The sequence below is a fragment of the Coenobita brevimanus genome, chromosome 20, assembly GCF_032717465.1.
Source record: "Coenobita brevimanus isolate Jiangsu-jjx chromosome 20, ASM3271746v2, whole genome shotgun sequence".
NCBI lineage: Eukaryota > Metazoa > Arthropoda > Malacostraca > Decapoda > Coenobitidae > Coenobita > Coenobita brevimanus.
The window spans coordinates 18,833,066-18,840,423 of NC_136973.1; the positions used below are offsets into that span (position 1 = coordinate 18,833,066).

At 45.5% G+C, this 7,358-nt stretch overlaps 1 pseudogene; it reads right to left on the reverse strand.

The window, feature by feature from the left end:
- Positions 1-871: 871 nt before the first annotated feature.
- On the reverse strand, positions 872-990 carry LOC145392009 (5S ribosomal RNA; annotated as a pseudogene).
- Positions 991-7,358: the final 6,368 nt, after the last annotated feature.

Genomic DNA, 7,358 nt, shown 5'->3' on the forward strand with positions numbered 1-7,358 from the left:
AGGGCTCACGTCTGGAAACCGGAGTCAGTAGTGGAGTACAACATGAAGAAGGCAGGTGGACCAGTCTGATTCCATGATTCCAGTGTGGAGTGTGCCAGGACCATGATGAAGTGGTACAAGAAACTCTTCTTCCAACTGCTCGACATCACGGTCCTCAATTGCCACTACCTCCACGCCTTGACTACAGGAACCTCCGAGACCTTCAAGGGGTTTGTAAGGGAGCTGTCCCGAGAGATCATTGGGAAATACGCGGAGGAAAGGTCCCACCCCCGCACCCGCATCGCCACTGCCGCCCAGATGCCTCTATGCCTCACAGGACGCCACTTCCTCAGCACCATCCCCCCTTCACAAAACCGCCCCAGACCACAGCGCCGCTGTCATGTGTGCAGCAGCTCCAAAATCAGAGCAAGCACAGGCAGACGAGACACAAGATACGAGTGTGTCGATAGCAATGTCAGCTTGTGCCTTGAGCCCTGTTTCAAGGAGTTCCATACACTACAACATTACTGATAATGGTGTATATACTCTAGGTAAGGTCATTCAATATGTGATACTGCGTGCTTGCGAGACTATCATCCTCACTATGATACTAAGTCATATACATAAGTGAAAACAATTACAGAAGGTTGGAAAATGATAATAATCTTGGTGGAAAAGTATAATGAAAGTTGGAAAACAGAATGCAATACTGCGTTTGTAAGAATATCACGCACAGTATAATACTAAGTCAGGTATATATGTGAAAACAGTTTTTTTCATTCATTCATTGCCAGACGCCATGTATCCCAGATGGGGTGGCCAAGGGCTTAGAGTTAATTGTTTTACAGGGAGGGGCACTAATCCTCCACCAACCCCACTTGACACGTAGGGATGCCAACAGCATCTGGTGTTCCCAGGCGGTCACCCATCCAAGTACTAACCAGACCCAACGTTGCTTAACTTCGCTGATCGGACGGGAAGTGGTGTACTCAACGTGGTATTGGTTTTAGAAGTTGAAAATTGGTATAATCTCTGTGGAAAACTATACCTGAAGTTGAAAATAAAAATGTAATACTGTGTGCTTGCGAGAATATCATGGTCAATATAATAGTAAGGCATGTCAATATGCGATATTACGCTCAATATAATAGTAAAGCCTGTCAATATTTGATAAAGTGTTATAGAAAGTTAAACATGGTATAATGATTGTTGAAAAGTATAATGTAACTTGGGAAATAGAATGTGAGTTGAAACAACAGTCTCAGGGAGTCAACTGTGCCAAAACTCGGCAATTCTCAGGTGTTACAATAATGAACCTACGCTTATATCGCCTATATTTTTCTTTGAAAACCAATATACAGTAAAAGTCCAATATTTCGGCATCCAATTCCCCGGCAAATCTGACATTTCGGCAGTTTTGAGAAATAGTCCCATTTACGAAAATCTCCGATCGTTCGGCAGATTCTCCGATTTTTTTCGTCAGTCTTGAAATTCTCCATGAGGCTCGCCAGCTAGCTACCGCCTTTACCCGCCTTAGTGAGTGAGATAGTGAAAGTGATGGAACGAGTCTACCACTGCCATGAAGCTCAGAGGCTAGCTCTTTCTCCTATAGCATAAAGAGAGGACAAACATGTAGTGAGTCTAGCATGGGAAAGAGAATCTGTTTCGCCATTCTTCCGAGTTGTTGCCGTGCTGCTGCCGACTTCTCTTGATTCTTCTGTGTGCTTTGTGAACTTCGTACCGAAATACCTCTGAAATTACTATTCGAGTGTGCTGGGGACTTCTTCCAGCAGTAGCAGACTCCAATCAACCCCTTCTATTGTACATATGTAAATAAGGAACCTACTATAAGTTTAGGTAAGTGCATGTGAACTTGTAGGCCTACTATACCATTACATTTATATACAGTATGTTCACTAATTTCTTTATTTTTCATATTCATGTACTGTATAGTACTGTATTCATTACAGTATTGTACAGTATCAAAGAGTATACAGTACTCTCTCCAAACACATTTGTAATGATATGAGTAATGATGATAGTGTTCACCGAAACATATAAGGTACTGAGTGGGTAGGGTTTTCGATAATTCGGCAATTTTGATATTTCGGCACTTGCCTGGTCCCATAGATGCCGAAAAATCGGACTTCTACTGTATTATTGTAGTACCTGTAAATTTTGACTAAATAAATGTATTACTGTACTTTGTACCATGGGTGGTTTGGAATAGTTACCCCACCACAGAAAATGCGGGAGCTGCACCGCGCCTCCATAGGTACGAGCCCCAAGTGCGCGGAGGCTTACCTGTCCCGACCATTTAAATGCCTAGGAAACCACTTTCTTGGTGATTTTCCATTATTTCTCACTAAAAGCGGAGGTTTGAGCCCCCCACCAAAAAAATTGAAAAGTTTTCGGGTATTGGGGGTGGGTTGGGTTATAAAGTGGTCGGTACGGGGCAGGTTAATCTATAAGTAATCCCTCCAATATCCGAACGCCCAATATCCGAACATCCCCACTAACCGGACATAATCTTCCCAGGATCCAATATCCACAAAATGGTCCAAAAACCGCAAAAAAATAGAAAAAAAAAAAAAAATTTCCCCGCCCGTAATTTGAACTTAACGCGCGGGGCGCGGGACAGCTTTGTTGTGGCGCATCATTCCTCTGACGTCCGCTAGAGCGCCCCTGCATCCTCCCCACTTTCCGCCTGTCTTTCATCGGAAGTGCACGCTCGTCGTCATGGCTGCCCATGTGCTCGCTTTTGTGGTGGTGCCTTACCTGCTGCAGGCACTCCTGCTGCTCTCGTGCCTCTCTTTCGTGTGTGTGATGATGGCCCCGCCGCCTGAGAAGAGGAAGAGAGTGGTGTTGACTCTGGAGAAGAAATGGGAGATAATGGAGAAAGTAGATGCGGGATGGTCTTCTTCCCGCATCCTCCGCGAGTTCAACCTGGCCCGATCTACTTTGTTTAATATTAAGAGATCCCGAGACAAACTCATGCAGTACACGGCTGACTTCTCATCGAGAAGCAAACGCAACGTGGAGAGGAAGGTGATGTTTACTCCCAAGTTTGCTGAAGTCGACCACTCCACACTGATTTGGTATCGACAGCAACGTGCTGCTGGTGTGATAGTATGTGGTACGGAACTGAAGGCTGCTGCTGAGAAGTTCGCCAGGCTTCACGATGCCCTAGACTTCAAGGCATCCGAGGGTTGGCTCTCCGCGTTTAAGTTACGGCATGGCCTTACCAACCGTAAAGATCATGGTGAAGCTTTGGATGCTAACGAGGATGGAGTTGACGAGTTTCGGCACAAGGTGAAGGGCTTGATCGACAGGGAGGGCCTCACTCTCGGTCAAGTCTATAACGCTGACGAAACTGGTTTATTCTATCGCTCTTTGCCAACGAACACTCTAGCCAAGGAGACGGAGAAGCGTGTACCTGGCCGCAAGGTCTCCAAGGAACGGATATCAGCTTTGTGTTGTGCCAATGCTAACGGCATGCACCAGCTTAAGCCTGTTATTATTGGCCGTGCAAAGCAGCCTCGGTGTCTTCGTGGGGTGATGGATGTCCTTCCTGTCGTCTGGTACCATTCTTTGAAGGCATGGTTTACAGCCCAGATCTTCAAAGACTGGTTCCACTGCCATTTCATCAAGGAGGTCATACATTACCAGACGGAAACACTGGGCATCCCACGTGACCAGTTAAAGGCCCTCCTTCTCCTCGACAATGCACCTGCCCACCCATGCAACAAGGACTTGGTGGCTGAGAATGGCCGGATTAGGTGCATATTTCTGCCACCTAATACGACTGCTCTCATCCAACCAATGGATCAAGGAGTGATCGTGGCAACGAAGAGGCTGTACCGAAGGAAGTTCCTGGATGAGGCAATGGTTGTTCTCGAGGACGAGGATGGGCACAGGGAGGGACGGGACACTCGAGGCCAGCGGACTTTGGAAAACCTTCGCCGCTACAACATCAAGTCTGCAATCTACAACTGGGCCAGTGCATGGAAGGAAATCCCTGTCAAGACTCTAGAAAATGGTTGGTCTCGTCTGCTTCTTGGAATGGATGTGGAGTACGATTTCCTAGGTTTTGACGTGGATGACTTCCATGCACGTCTACGTACGCATGGCGACGATGTTGATGTGGACGATGTGCGTGAGTGGTTGGATGACGACAAGGGTGATCCTGGGTATCAGACATTGTCTGATATCGAGATTGCATCTTCAGTTGCAGGTGTCAGTACCCAGCTTGAAGATTCCGATGAGGACGGCGATGATGATGCGGACTCCTCTCAGCATGACACAACTCCAGCCATCCCCAAGCTGAGCACACTCTGGGAACACCTAGAGTTCATTTTAGACTACCTGGAACACCCGGACTGCGACAGGGAGATGGGGCCCTTGGGACTTGTGGAGGAAGTGCATGCTTTCAGGCAGGGCATCATCAATCGTCAGAATCGTCGTTCCTTGCGTCAATCAATGATTGACAGTTTTTTCAGGCCCGTGACCCCCGCTGTGCCCAGCCCTGGCTCCACTCCATTGCCTCCCCAAGACAGGCCCTCATGCTCCAAGCCACATCCCAGCACATCAGCCACGGTGGAGTCACCGCTCGACGTGAGTTTGCGTCTGTCTTCAGAGTCGTCTGCAGTGGGTACGCCATCACCACGACCCAGCGACGCACCCCTAGGTCACCTGCCAGTGATACTCTCGGACTCTGACAGTGAATAGACGCCAAGAACATCTCCACTAGACCACACGGGAATTTACAGTGTTGTGCAGTGAAAAAAACAGTGCATTGTGTTAAGGATTTACAGTTGTGAGCGAAAAGACAATTTTTGAACTAAATTTAACATAAATAGACTTGTGTGTTTTTGCTTTAGAAAATGGTTATAAGAGTGGAAAGAGTTAAAGTGCACAGTGCAACACTTATTAAGTTACAATGAAGCATAAGTTAGACAAGAGTGCGCACTGTGAAAAGAATGGACTTCTGAGTGCGAATGACTAAGTTCAGTGTAAGACTTCATGAACAGTGTACTGCAAGTGCTTCAGGAAATCCTTCTTACTGTCAGAGTCCGAGAGGAGGCGGTTATTCATCGAGATGGCCATGGACTTGCTGTAAGTAGGCAGAATGTTTCATACTGTACTCTACTGTATTTTCCATACTATACTTACCTCAATCACCTCATTTCACTCTTTTATGTCCCTTATTGGTGTGAATATGCTGTGTCTTAGGTGCTATGCATGTGCAGTAGGAAGGTGTTTTTCTGAGTTAGGCTAGGTTAGGGTCCATAACTACCAGTCCAGGAGCCAGGGACTTGTAAGTACCCAGAATGTTGAATATTGTATGAACCTACCTCAAAAACCTCATTTTATGCTTCTTTTGCATTTATTTCAGTCTTTTATGTCCCTTATTGTTGTGATTTGGGTCTTAAATAGGTGCTATGCATGTCCAGAGGGAGTTGTATAGGTGTTTTTCTGAGTTAGGGTCCATAAGTACAAGTCCATAAGCTGGGGCCCAATATCCGGACAGGATCACTATCCGAACCTGCTTATGGCTCTATTACGTCGGATATTGGAGGGATTACTGTATATGAACAGAGAAACCTGTACTGTACACAGGAAAAATCATCTGATAAATTACCAATATGCTGGGAATCGAACCAGGGACTCTCAGGTGAGAGCCAGGCAGCATACCACTACACCACGACCAGGTGGTGTAGTGGTATGCTGCCTGGCTCTCACCTGAGAGTCCCTGGTTCGATTCCCAGCATATTGGTAATTTATCAGATTTCTGTACATAGTGATATATTCACATATTAACATTATATTGTGAATTTACATATATTATACAAGGCTTTATTTAAATTACAGAAATGGGATTAGTCCGTGATTCGCCAAATGCAGCAACCAGGAATAGTCCAATCCTATAATATCGACATCAATAACATTATCAAAATCTAAATCTACTAAACAAGTAACTGTCTGTTCAGTTTTAGTAATTATATTCTCACAAGGATATTAATGTTTGATATTATTCACAAAATTCTTCAAGCCCTATATTAACTATCTGTACTGAAGGTGAGGGATTCTCGGTGGGCTGGATTCTAATAGTGTACATTTCTGACAACACACATCACAAACATCAACACCGCTGTGCACACTTTCAATACAATTATTCAAAATGCTGACAAAAGACACATCCCTAGAAGCAACAAAATTAGACACAATCCCAACTTCACACCAAAAATTCAAGACCACATCAGTCAATGGGACTCTACTACAACACTCCCCAACACCCCATACACAAGATACCATACAACTAATACAAGAACTCAACACTCAGATCTACCTATCTATCTATTGCCAGATGCCTCAATCCCGTTTGGGGTGGCCACAAACAAATCGCCTCCATGTCGCCCTGTCCCTCGCCATTTCACTGCCCTGCTCCCAACTCACACCCCCCTCTCTCATATATCTCTCCACCCCATCCCTCCATCTCATCCTTGGATTCCCCATCCCTCTTCCCCCCTCCACCTCACTCACATACACTCTCTTCGTCAGTCTTTCACCCTCCATCCTCTCCACATGGCCAAACCACCTCAGTGTATTCCTCCTAAAGCTTCCTATCACATCCACATCCACACCACAACGCTCCTTTATATCCTCATTTGTCAGCCTGTCTCTCCATGTGATTCCACAGGCTCCTCTTAACCCCTTAACCGCGGGGCGTCACTTTCGTGACGCTTGGGAGCAAGGGATCATACCGCTGGGCATAACTTTTGTGATTCTGTGTTATTTTGAATTCACCCGGGTTTTCAAGTGGTGGCTTGTATCATCTATCAGTACTGCCAATGTCCAACACTAGTCAGCACTCCTAATCTCATCTGTACTCCCATCCGTTGTTGACAATTTAGCCATTTCTCCCCGTTCTTGACTCCCCTCCCTACCCCCCCTCCATTACCCTATCCTCTCGCCTGCCCGGCCGTGCTACGCTAAGTAAATCTTCCCTGGAATTTTTCACTGATTTCATCCATTGAAATAAGCCCTATGCCCTATTCTTATACCAAACAATATATACAAGAAAGAAATAAGGTAAGTGAGAGTGCCATACACCTGGAATTGGCTAAATATCACCTGACAACACCTCACGTGCACTCGTTCGCTAATTTTCGCTGTTTATTTCCCCTTGAAATATGCCGTATAATCTATTTTCGTAATAAATATACATATAAGGAGGGAAGGGAGAAGCCTAAGTGATATTTACATTCACCTGGAACTACCTAATTTATAATGTATTGTCTAGATTTCCTGCCAATCATTTCACCGCTATATATTAGCTGCTGTCAAGAAGCTAACGTTGGCAGTAATGCATTTCCCTA